This window comes from Taeniopygia guttata, chromosome 4 (assembly GCF_048771995.1).
Source record: "Taeniopygia guttata chromosome 4, bTaeGut7.mat, whole genome shotgun sequence".
Taxonomy (NCBI): Eukaryota; Metazoa; Chordata; class Aves; order Passeriformes; family Estrildidae; genus Taeniopygia; species Taeniopygia guttata.
This window is the reverse complement of record NC_133028.1, coordinates 11,591,535-11,604,143: the sequence shown is the minus strand read 5'-3', so window position 1 is coordinate 11,604,143 and position 12,609 is coordinate 11,591,535.

Sequence of the window (12,609 nt, the reverse complement as noted above, 5' to 3'; positions counted from 1 at the left end):
AGTCTTTTCATTTAATGAAATCTTGAGCTTTCATTAAATGGGATAATGTTGCTAATCCACTAGTTCCAGCTTTGGCCACCTGCTTGTGCAAGCTGTTTGTGCAAGTGTCCTGTGTAACTGGAGGCTATGGGAGCCCCGCTCCGGGATGCTGGGATAGCTGAACTCGGGCAGTTCCTCAGTTGTTTTGTCAATATCCTGTTAAAGGGGAGGGGGGGAAAATCAGGGTCACATATGTATTGTAGAGCTGTGAGGCTGAGTGTAGATTATGCACGGATGCCTGAACACCAGCTGTTAGCCTGGTTCCTGCCTGTGTTTGTGCACTCTCCAAATGAAATCTGAAGGATAAAGACGCAAATTCCATAATGCAAATTTAGTAGATGTTATACTCAAATGAAAAACTGCATACTGAAAAAGAAGGTGTAGAAGACATTTTTGGCTTGGTGCATGAGAATCTCATGGGACCTTGCTCAGTACAGTGGAACTTCGTGGGAGCGCACCAGGGTTCTGCCATGGCCTTTATTCAGCAGATGGGCTTGCCTGGGTTGGGCTGTGCACAGCCTGTGTGGAAAGCAGGATAAACGGTACAGGTCAGTGGCCTCACACCATGGCAAGTTTAGATCCCACTGTGTTGGTACTCATCCCTGTACGAGCCACCAGTTGTCAGCATCAGTGCTTGGCACCAATCAACAGTGGATAGGAACTGACTGTCACTGCTAGTTTATTATCTTATTGTAAGACTTTCATATCTTCTCCCTGTGAGTTCTCACTGGCATCTCCTCACAGCACTGACTCCTTTTCGCTTTCTTCTACATAGCTGGCTGACTTCTTCCTGTCCCTAACATGAATACCTGACCCTTGCTCCTCACAGCAGCACAGCCAACCCACTCCAATTCTCCCCTCGAGCAGCTGACGTACTCTTTTATAACACCCATCCTTATGGGACCATCCTTATTGGACACAGCTGTGACCTATTAAAGGCAAGTCTGTTCCTACTCTTTGGTAATTAGTACAGCTGCAACTCCTCAGGGGTAAGATTGCCTTCAGCACTATTTCTATTCTCCTGCAATCCATCCACCTGCACCACTGAGCCATATTTTGCTGATGGCTGTTCTGTGATGTGACACTGGTACATTCCCATGGTTTGCCTGTGCAGAACACAGCCAAGAGTGTGCCATCTCCTGTCTACATGGAGTGGTGGTAGGTATCTGCTTTCCAGAAAGTTGATGAGCCACAAATTTCAAACTTTATACTCAGAAATGCTGAAAGAAATAATTGAAGAAATTTGTTAAGGCAATGGTGAGAAAGAATAAGAGAGAACAAGGAGAAAACAAAGAACGTAAAGGATGATATCCACAGAAAGCCATGAAGAAATGGGACAGAGAAGGCAATTGGATGTGTAGGTCTGATGTTTTTGAAATATTTCCTGAAAAGATTGTTCTTTACAAAACCTAGACAAGTAGTATGTCAGTTTCATATTTCTTGTCTGTTGTTCCCCCCCCCCCCCCCTTGCTTTGGATGTAGATTCCTGTTTCAGCTTGTCTCCATTTCTTTGCTGCCCACCACCTTTGGAAGTTGTGCTTGATTAATGATTGATCACAAAATCACAGAATTTATAAGAAAAGGTTGAGAAGAATCCACTGCCAACATATCTCAATAACTTAGGATATATATTAGACTTTATATATCTGGAACAATATCCTTCTTGTATTAGAAGCCATTTACCCCAGATGACATTTCACTGGCCTTCTGCAAGTAACCTTTCAAGATAAGGGACAGTGAAAATGCATTTTGTTGTGAGTTGTGCAAGTTGAACAGCTGCCATGAAAAACCTGTAGCTGGCTTAGATGCTGAGGGTCAAGACTAAACAACATCTGTAGCTTCAGAAGAAGAACACGCAATGAGCTTGAACATACTGGAGCTTGTTTGCATCGTGGCTGATGTTGGCTGTAAGTACTGTCCCACTCAAGACTTTTTCATGTCTTGTTTTTACTCAGGCTATTGCAGGTTGTTCTGGATTTATTGCAGGGTCAGCTCAGGAGCTGGGTGTTTTTAAACTCAGCTACTGAGTGTTCAGCTCCTGTTGCTGGACCTGGTTGGCTGTCACAGTGTTCAGGAACAAGCACAGTTTTTTCTCATCCAGTCTTCTCCCTATAAAATGATCTTTAGTTCTTCACACAAATGCTGGGTTTGAATATGAATTGAGGAAAACTAACGTATATTCTGCTAAACAGTCAACCATCATCCCTGCAGAGGTCATTCACTTAAGATTTGGACTCAATAATTCTTGTGGGTCCCTTCATACTCAGAACATTCTGTGATTCTGTGAACCAGCTGCTGTTTTTCAGCTTGTGGTTTGAAAGTGATTCTAACCTCTAATTTCTCTGAGCTAGTGATAGAATGAAATAGGATAACATTCCCACTTCCTCTAGTGATTAACTTTGTGGTCTTGGGCAGTTACTTAACCTCATTTCTACAACTACAATTAAGGGCACTAATCTTTCAGTACCTTATAAGAAAGTTGTGTAGTGAGCACTAGGGAGTCTCTGTGATAATTTGAAAATTCAGAATATCAATTGAATAAATCTCTTATTATTAATAGTGCACTTGCGCTAAGAAAAAAAACCCCATAATTCTTCAAGATGAACAATGCCACAAATGTAAGATCTGTGCTTGAAAATGTAAATGAAAAATAAGGGCATTTGTATTTCTCTAAAAAAAACCCCTAAACCTAGGGTTTCAGAGACCTAATGCTAGGAGGTAGTTTATTGATACTCAAGCAGCAAAGAGAATGTTATTACATTTGTGTTTCAAATATTAAATTTATTATTAATGTTTTGAGGGCGAGAGAAAAGGCTATGTATCTTTTCCAATCAAATGTTATATCCCAGCCAGAAACAAATATTGAGCTGTGGTGGGAGCAAACTTGGGTTGGGGGTGGAACCTCCAAAAATATCTGTGTAAATATTCTAGCAGTGACCTTTCAGGCCAGTAACCAGGAAATACCTAAATCAAATTTTAAAAAATATTAATGTAGCTGTAAGACTGTTACTGAACTATATAGCAGTGAAGACAAACATTAGTACCTCTGCCCTTTAGAAAAGATCACAGATCAGACCACACAGCCACAGTGTTCCATAGTCCACCCTGGGAAGATGCCTAGTGGCAAATTAAGGGACTGATCCTTGTGTATAAAATAATAGCAATTTTTCTTCTGTAAGGGTTATCAAGACTGAGGATCTGATACTCCATGGGTCCATTTCAGACAGAGGACAATAAAGATTAAATCAGTACTTGAATTCAGAAACTTTTAATCCTGAAATGCAGGTTGGGATGTGTATGTGTAGGGAGACAACCTTATTTGCTTTTAATTAGAGCAGTACTAAAATAGTATATCTGTACATTCAGAATGTATCATTTTTAATATAAACATTTTAAGAAAACTTTCCCAAGAGTGACTGAATTCTGCCTGGTTTCTTCTTAGGCTGAAAATACAGAATAATACATCTTGCTCTGATTATAAAGATCAAGTTAGCCTTTTGCTAACTAGTTTGAAGGGTGTATTTTGTAACCATCTTGTTGCCTGGAGAATGTTGTGCTGTGTTGGAAAGCTAATAGCTATAGCCACAGGGCCCTGAAGCGTGCTAATTAGAGCAATTTAGAATAACAAAAGTTCTGTTCCTGGGAGGACACTGAAGTGTTCCTTCCCCAAAGCAGCATGCCACAATTTCAGAGACAATTTATTGTAATATAATGCATAAGTCATCTGGTGTCCCAAGGATTTTCGAATCTGGCTATCTATTACAGTTCTCTTAGCCCTCATATTATTGTGGACACTTGTGTACGCCTCGTGTAGCATTCCTGGAGATATAAAAATGGAAAAACTCTGTCAATCAGGCATTATCTATCTTTATTTAGTTACCAGTCAGAACCAAGCTGTTCAAATGTACAGAAACAATTTACTGTCATGCTGATGTGGCTTTCCACCTTGACACAAAATTATTAAGCATTGAGAGAAGAGTTGTCAAATCTGTGTGATTCTCTGAGTGTGGTGTCATGGCTTTTCTTAAGATTTTTTTCATAAAAATCAATTATTATCTCTCAGTTTATCAGAACAATTGGATAGAAGGGGACATCAGTTCTCTGGTCACATTCAGATTTGCCAAGAAGACAGCAGTTGCTGGTCTCTATTTTTTCACACAGGCTAACAATGAAATGGTACTTTGACATTCAGATCTACGTTTTCCTCTCTTAATTTTTCTTTAAGGTCTGATGAATTAGTTGCTGTGGGCTTGTTTCTGCTGCCCTTGTGTACAAGTGATTTGTATTAGTCAGAGCGAGGGCTGTACAGTGAAGGATTGCCAGGCCAGATGCTGGCAAATAGGCTGCCAGTAGCACCATGAAAACCTGAGGTGGCTATTTACTGCTCAGGTGTGACCTTCTCCTTTGCTTATGACATATTTTTTGTGATGACTGACAGGGTGTTGAACAGCAGGGTTGGTTGGGGCAGTGCACAGAGCTCTGTTTCATCACAATGTTCTAGGGCTCAGAATCCCAGTGCAGTCCCACAGACTGTTCTCTGAGCTCCCAGATGGTTGACAGAGGGGGAATGCTCATTCTGCTGATGTGCAATGGTTTTGAAAAGCTATGAATGAAAGAAGTATAAAGCAAGATTTAAAAAATATTATCTTTTGCTTTTATTCAACTCTAGAAAGCAGCAAGAGCTTTTAGTTAATGAGGGGGTGACTAATTAATCAGAGGTCCCACTCCTGTGGGACCACTGCTGTGCTCCATTTAATCCTAATCTGGCTAGATGGGTCTGACCAGAGTGGGGACAAGGAGTTCAGCTAAAAATAGCTATAGTGGGAGGGAAAAAAAAGTTTTCCAAAATTTGTCATATAAGTAAAATCTACCTAACGCATTTTTAGTGCTTTGTGTAAAGATCACAGTCCCTGAAGCTGGACTTGAACCTGCCCCTAAAATGAATGCTTCACACTTTGTTTGCTTTCCACAAGCATCTCTGAAGGTGCAACTTCAGCCATGTTATAGGAGCTCATATCACCATAAAAGCTAGGCTGATGACATTTAAGACAAGTGTCTGCTTTTGTCAGATTTCCCTCAAAATCATTTGGGTTCTGTTACTATGGTATATCTCCAGGTTCTGGATATAAAATTAGAATGTAAATCTCATGCCAGGCAGATACAGACAGAACTGAAGGAAAACACCTGATTACATCCACAGTGTTTGCACCTTGTTTAGAAAGCAAGAACATGGTTGCTTTAAGTTTTTTAACAATTGTCACACTTCCACTGCTATTTTAAAGGTCACCTCAGATTCATGAATCACCTCGGTTTAATGTGTTATTAATCATCAGAAACTGGATGAAAATTACTGGTTCAGCATTGTGAATGCTCTTGTGATAGATGTTTATAAAATAAAATACCAAGGAGGGAATCTGTACTTAATTGATTGGTGTTAAATTGGAATTCTGCTGTAGCTGAAACCATGTAGTCTTCCCTTCTGACTCTGTTACCAGCTCCTGGTCGCTGCACTGTTCTCTGATCTGATCAGATGATCTGTTTCTCATTGCTGCCACAGCACATTGCTGGTCCTTGGCTTTTGTCCTTACATTTTTCTTTCTCCTTCCTCCTCTTTTAACTTCTGCTCTTCACTCTCCATTGCCACATCTGCTGTGTCTTGAGTGGAAGAATCTCTTTAACACACTGCTTCCATCTCTGCTTACTCATTCCTGGGTTTTGCCAAAGCTGTCCTCTCCTTAGGTCTCTCACTGTGATCAAGAACCACTTTTTGATACTGACCACTGCTTCAAGAGCACTGTGTTCATCCCTAGAGATGGTGTGACCAGCACCTCCTGCTCTGCTCCATGATACTGGTCTTGGGTGGTAACTATGCCTTTGCTGTGAGAAAGCACTGAGGTGGATGGGAGAATACCTGCCCCACCGTGGCTTCTCTTTTAGTCCATCATAATTACCAAAAAAAGCAGGCTCTACCATTTCAAATAAATAGTTTTTCTTATGACTATTGATATCTATATTTTTATTAGACCACCTTTCTTTGCTTGTTTAATTTGTATTTTGATACTTAAACATGTTTCTATTGTGTCCTTTTTCATGTGTATATAACGTTTTTATGATTCTCCAAGTGTTTTGGCTGACAATTTCTTAATAATATCACTGTCATGTTGCAGCTATAAAAATCCACTCCCTCCTTGGAATAGGACATGCAAGTTTGAAGATGCTGATGAAAGTAAGAATAATATAATCATAGAATACTTCAAGTAAAATAGGAATACAGAGGAAAAATATTTGTAATATAATCATGCAGTTATGAACTGTTGAAGCATTGGTTTTCCCCATTCTGCATTAAGCACATGAACTGAATGGTGTACTTGTGCTATTTTTACGGTGTTGTTGGCTCTGAAGGACAGATCCACCCAGACTAACTTGGATAAGTTGAAAGCTGACAGTAGTCAGGAAGTACCAAAGAATTCTGTTCCAGCCAGAAAACCTGCTTAAGTGTCCTGGTACATTGTCATGCTAATTAATTCTGAGCTGCTTGTACTTTTGCAAAGCTGGAGTACCCGAGGCAACTTCTATCTCATGCAGCTCTACACTGCTCTGCAGGTAAATTAGTAACTGTCTACACATTGATCTGACAGTTCTTCTGTTATTTAGGACAGAAGGAGCTGTCTGGGACTGTTGGTTGTTTTTCAATAACTATTATTAATACTTTGGTACAAACCCAAGAGAATAAAGTATGGATAAACAAGAAGTTGAGGATTCAGAGATAACTCTGAGAGCTGTAAATAGATGCTGTACTTTTCTGCCAGAAGATAGCATGACAAACTCGGAGGATCTGTTCTCCTGGTCCTCTGCATTGCAAATAACTGTGTTTCAGAGCCAAGTTCTCCATAAACTCCAGCTAAACTATGTAGATCGTGTTAGCAGTTGGCCAGCACAACTACAAGCATGTCAAGCAAGAACATAGCACAGAAAACATTTATGCATTACTGGCAATTTTGTTGTTACAGCTTATGGTTTGTTAGGAATAATTTCCCAACTGGGGGCAGTTTCAAGGCAGAAAGCAAATTTACCCAGTTTTTTACTTTTCAGATATTACCTGCCTTTGTAAGGGCCCTGCAGATCATGAAGTGCATGCAAAATGCTGATAAAAGTCATGTGATGACTTAAAGTCAGTCTTAGCTTCTCCAGCAGAGCCGGTGCATGGCACACAGGGTACATTTATTTTCCTCTGGTGACACGTGATGGGTTGACCCTGGCCAGCAACCTGCCAGCCCCTCTCTTACACCCTCCCACAGCAGGGATGTGGGAGAGAATTGGAAAGGCAAAAGCAAGAAAACTTGTGACTCAAGAGAAGGACAGTTTAGTAAATGAAGAAAAGCATGAAAAAGGCAATCACGACCGCTCCCCCACAGGCTCATGCCCAGGCAGTGTCTGAGCCATGACTGCCTTTGGAAGGATTCCCTCCCCAGCTTTATTGCTGAGCAAGGCATATGGCATGGAATAACCTTTTGGAAAACTTGTGTCAGCTGTCCCAGCCGTGTCTCCTCCCAGCCTCCTGTCTGACCCCAGCCTTTGCTGGGGGATAGAGGGAAAACCAAAAGTGCCTTTGGCGCACTCTAAGCTCTGCTCAGCCTTAGCTAAAAATCAGTGTGCTATTAACACTGTTTTAAGCATGAATCTAAGACACAGCATCTTACAAGTTGCTGCAAAGAAAATTTACTCCATCCCAGCCAGAGCCAGGACATAAAATGTAAGCCTGGCTTTGCAGTGAGATTAACACCCTGCCAACTTTAAATATGACCTGATTTTATTTGTGTCTTTATTTTCTTTAGTCCGTGTTAATGCCGTGTATCCAGTTGTCATAAAGAAATACCAGTATTTAAACTTCTAATATGTTTTATGAAAGCTATAAGCAAATTTTTCAAATGGAATAGCCGAAATTGTGCACCTGATCTCTATTTATGCACATAAATATTTTGGTCTTCAGACATGTTCTTCACTTGTAGTTCCAGAAAATTTGTGTTATTCTTAATTTTACAGTAGTTGTGTATTCATTAGTTTTTTTAGGTGGTTTTTTTTTTTTGGTTTTTTTTCTGCTTTTCATTACATATTTTCATTGTATATTTAGGTGAAATTCTAGTTAAGTAAATATGTAACCTAGATAAATAGAAACCTCTGGTTTAGAAAAAATTTTTCATGTAGAACTGTTTTGGTTTTCTTCTAGAAGAGCCTTGTTGCCCTGTGGTGAAATATCACCTTGTTTAGGAACTTCCTGGAATTTAATTTAAAGCAACCCTCCATTTGACCTGTAAGCACTCCTACTTTACTCAAACTCGTATTTTTATATGAAATTTGTTACATTGATTTCTGGAATGGAAGAATACTTGAAGCACGGAAGCTGAGATGACATGTAATGTGTAATAGAGGTGGTATTGGGCTGGAAACAGTAATATTTTCAAAACCAATAGTGTTTGGACATACAAATGCTAAAAGGATGAGAGGATCGTCAGGCTTCATTTTGTTTGTCCAGTGAGACCACTGTGGAACTTCTTTATCTGTCATTTGGGCTGACTGAGTTTTGTCTTTTCTACCACATCAGTTACAAAGTAAGTGATGCAGGTGCTAAAGCTGTGCAGTCCTGTTGTAGACAGCTCATACCCCACCTGGCCTCCAGCTGCTGTTCCAGAAGTGCACAGGTCTTACTAAGTCCTGTTCCATTTCCACCATACTGATATCTTTACATACCTGTTTTTAGGCAGCTGAGTTACTTTTCCAGCATCAGTTCTAGTGGATAAATCCACACAAATCTGTAAGCCACAGTTCTACAGGTACCATATCCGCCACGTCATTGGAGCTGCTGTACAGGCTTCTCTCTGCATATCAAAAGAAGGGCCCCTCAAAGATACCCAAGTCCCAGCAAGTTGCTCTGTCTTGCAGTCAGCACACAGCCTTTTTTCATTTGGGTTTGTTTGCCTGTGCATCCCCTGTATTTGTGTGCTTAGCTTTTGGAAAAATTATTGATGCCCCTTCCAGCCTGCCTTTTAGAATCATCCTGAGGCCTTTGTTTGGCTCAGTCTTCAGTCTGTTTTTCCTGGCTCTGCTCTCATCTGCTTCACAGCATTTCTTGTGACTCTGGCACTTGTCAGGGGCTTACTCACCTGTTTCAGGAGGTGTTTTGAGTGTTGACTGTTCAATTTTGTGCTCTGTCTTGTGAGTTGGCCAGAAATGTGAGGGTCACCATTACCTGGATTTAAGTCATCTGAGTGCATCTTTATGTCTCTTGTTGAATTCCTAAATATTTACCAGCATGTTCTTCTTGCTTTGAACCATAAGACAACATCAGAACATGGACTTTAAAAACAAACCATTGGCCTAAGAAGGCTTGATATGCTCCTTAAGATTTCCTGTAGCTTTGGATAACTCATTCCTTCTAAGTGGGGGATCAAATATTTGGTTCTTGGACCATATTGAAAATATACCCCATTGCATTTCACAATAAATGCTGCCCCAAGTGCCACAGAGAAGTGGCAGCCAGAACACGGCAGATTGGAAAGACCTTCTGTTATTTTTCTGAAGTTCTGAAATGAAAAGAACATGCCTGTGAATATATTTAAGCAATATATTCTTTTTATACTGCACTTTGTGTTCTGTAAATACCCCTGAAAATCAATAAAAACAAATTGTACCTAATGTATTCTGTGTTTTGCAAAGAGACCAAGCCTTTGCTCCTGATTTATTAATGTTTGGAAAAAAGTCATTGCACATAAAAATCTTATATTAAAAATAGTACTTCATGATGTTTTAATATCTTTTTCCCATAGTTAAGGAAGAGTAGGAAGTAGTATTTTTTTGTTGTTGTTCTGAAAATATATCTATTTTTGACAAACTGGCATCAAGAACAACAACAAAAATAATAAACCATACTGAATATTTGTCCCCTGATGTTTTATGTCTACTCAGAAAAGATAGGGTACAGACAATTGTTCAGCTGCAGTAAATTTCTTACTTTTGTTGAGCCGAGCTAAATTTATCCTTGCTGTAATTTTTCTGAAATCAGCAGAGTTATTTCTGCTAGGCAGGAGAGTGACCTGCTCTGATTGTGTTGCTGTTCCAGGAAGGGCTGCACTCCAGCAGAGTTCCTTCTCTTTGGTTGAATACACATGTACAGGTAATTGTGCTTACCTGTACAACTGCTTGTAGGATTGCAGCCAGCACAGACAGGAGAGCACAGGGACTTGAATCTGTGCCTTCCAGATGCAGGAGATGAGCTCCTGTTGTTCCAGGGGCAGGATGCTGCTCCTTATCACATGCTTCATCTGAAAAGCTTTACCACAGATGTGATTAGGCAGAAGCCTTCTTCAAAAAAAAAAATTTGTATTAGTACTTATGAGACGTCCAGGTTTGATATTTTCTAGAGTGTTTGCTGAAATCAAGGTGGAAAAAGTTTGGTTTTTAAAATAAGCTTCTCGTGTTGTAGCAGAATATTTTGTGGTTATTAAAAAAAATTAAAAAAAAACCAAAACAACAAAACCAAACAAACAGGTGGGACAAAAAAATAGGCCAAAACAGGAATTCTTCCAAAGCTTCTATTTTAATAAGTATGTCTGAAAGGAATAGATGAATATAAAGTTTAGGCAGAAGTAGGATCAAATTCTGGTTTTTACATTCAATTTCTATTTTGATATTATTAATTTTCTCCCTGTTAGAACTGTACAGACCCAAACTGGGGAAGTTCCCTGAAAACTGAAGATTCATAATTGAATCCCAAGATTTCATGTTCCAGTCTCTCTTGCATTGATTTGAAAATCTGGATTTTTAATAGAGCAGATTAAGTTTTTCATCTTCTTTGGAAGTATCATGTTTCCAGAAATGAATATGGTTCATTTCTGTGCTTATTTTTATTTATTTTTAATGGGTTCCCTCACTCTTATCAGCAGCATATGTATGATACAGGTTGCCATGGTAAGCCATGAATTTTTTATTAACGTTGTAAATATTAATTTAAAACACGAGTAGCTGGTAACTGAGATGTTAACACTGCTTTAGACATTTTCCTGCTCCTGAGGTGACAGAAATTATATATGGAGATAAAAATGTGAAAAGCAACGTGTCTTGGGAAGGAGGTTCTTCAGTGATAGTACAGCAGCCTAAGGGCACAGAAATGTAGGATATTTAGGCTGTGAAGCAAAGACAATAGAAGATCAGACATAAGCTGCTGAATGTTATTACTGGAGATGATATGGAACCGAGACTGAAGTTGTAAATTCTTTCCGGACATTTCTGGACCTCTTGCTGTCAGTTCTTTGCATTAGAGTGTGACCAAGTAGCTGAGCTGAATCCAGTATTAAAAAAAGAGAATAGAGTGTAAAGTGATGCGATCAGCTTCAATGCAGGGATGGGCACAGGGCTGGCCCCCTGCTGTTTCATTTATGACGTTACATCTGACTTGCTTTTCTAATCAAGTCATTTTAGGCACATTTCTGAACACTTCTAGTTACCCACATTTCACTGAGCTCAGTAGGAGTTATCTCCTAAGACATTCTTGAAAAATTCACTTTTCTAGACATAGAATATCTCTTAAACTCATGACCTTCATCCATTGTGAAGTGAGTCCAATGCCATTTTCTTTCTTGGAAGATAAGGAAATGGAAGTATTTTTGGATAGGAAGTAGTTTTGTCCAATGGTTTTTTTTGCATAACCTATGGTTCCTGATGAGTTTCTATTCATCCATTAAGTCCTTGGTGACAGAGTGTTAATTTTTTACTGTACATTTGCTATTGGAGCAGAAAGTTACAAGGTGGTTGTTGTATTGCCTTGGAACTGTGACTCGTATTTGATGCTGTCACTGAAGAGTGATTTTAGAAGAAGCTACATGATAAGAACTACTATCTTTCAGCTGATATGTTAAATTGAGGTCGCTTCTGTCAATGGCCCTCTTAAAAATCACCTCTGTGTCTTGTCAGACATTCCATTTCCCAGTGAAATTAATTCTAAAAATCAAGGACTGTGTCTGAGATATTACAAAGCCCATAATAGTGGCTCTGTTTGCCCCATCATCTTTGGCACTACTGGTATTTCACTTGCTATTTTTGTCAGGACTTATATTAGAAAACTCAATTTTACTCTGTTCTGTATCACAAAGCAGCATATGTCACCCTAACTCCACTGAGCAGAGTAGATTACTACATGAAATCTTATATCATCTTGTGATATATGTGTACACACAAGATTACTCAAAAAATAACTTGTCACTATTGTAGACACTTCATGGTTGCTGCAAAGAACACTCCATACTGAAGGTCACATGTATATATACACAAATTTAACAGCTCTATTCACCCTCTGTAGAACAGAGCTGCTAGCAGAATGACAAGAGACCAGTAAAGCTTCATACTTCCAGGGAAAACTTTCTGGTCCCCTGTTTAAACGGCTGAAGTTCATTATACTGTAAGGAAATAAAACTTATTCACTCCATTGTTTTGTGAAAGTAAAAGCACTGTCAACTCCATTTCACCTTGGACTCTGTTACAAAATGTATGCCAAATGTTGCTATACAGAATACCTTA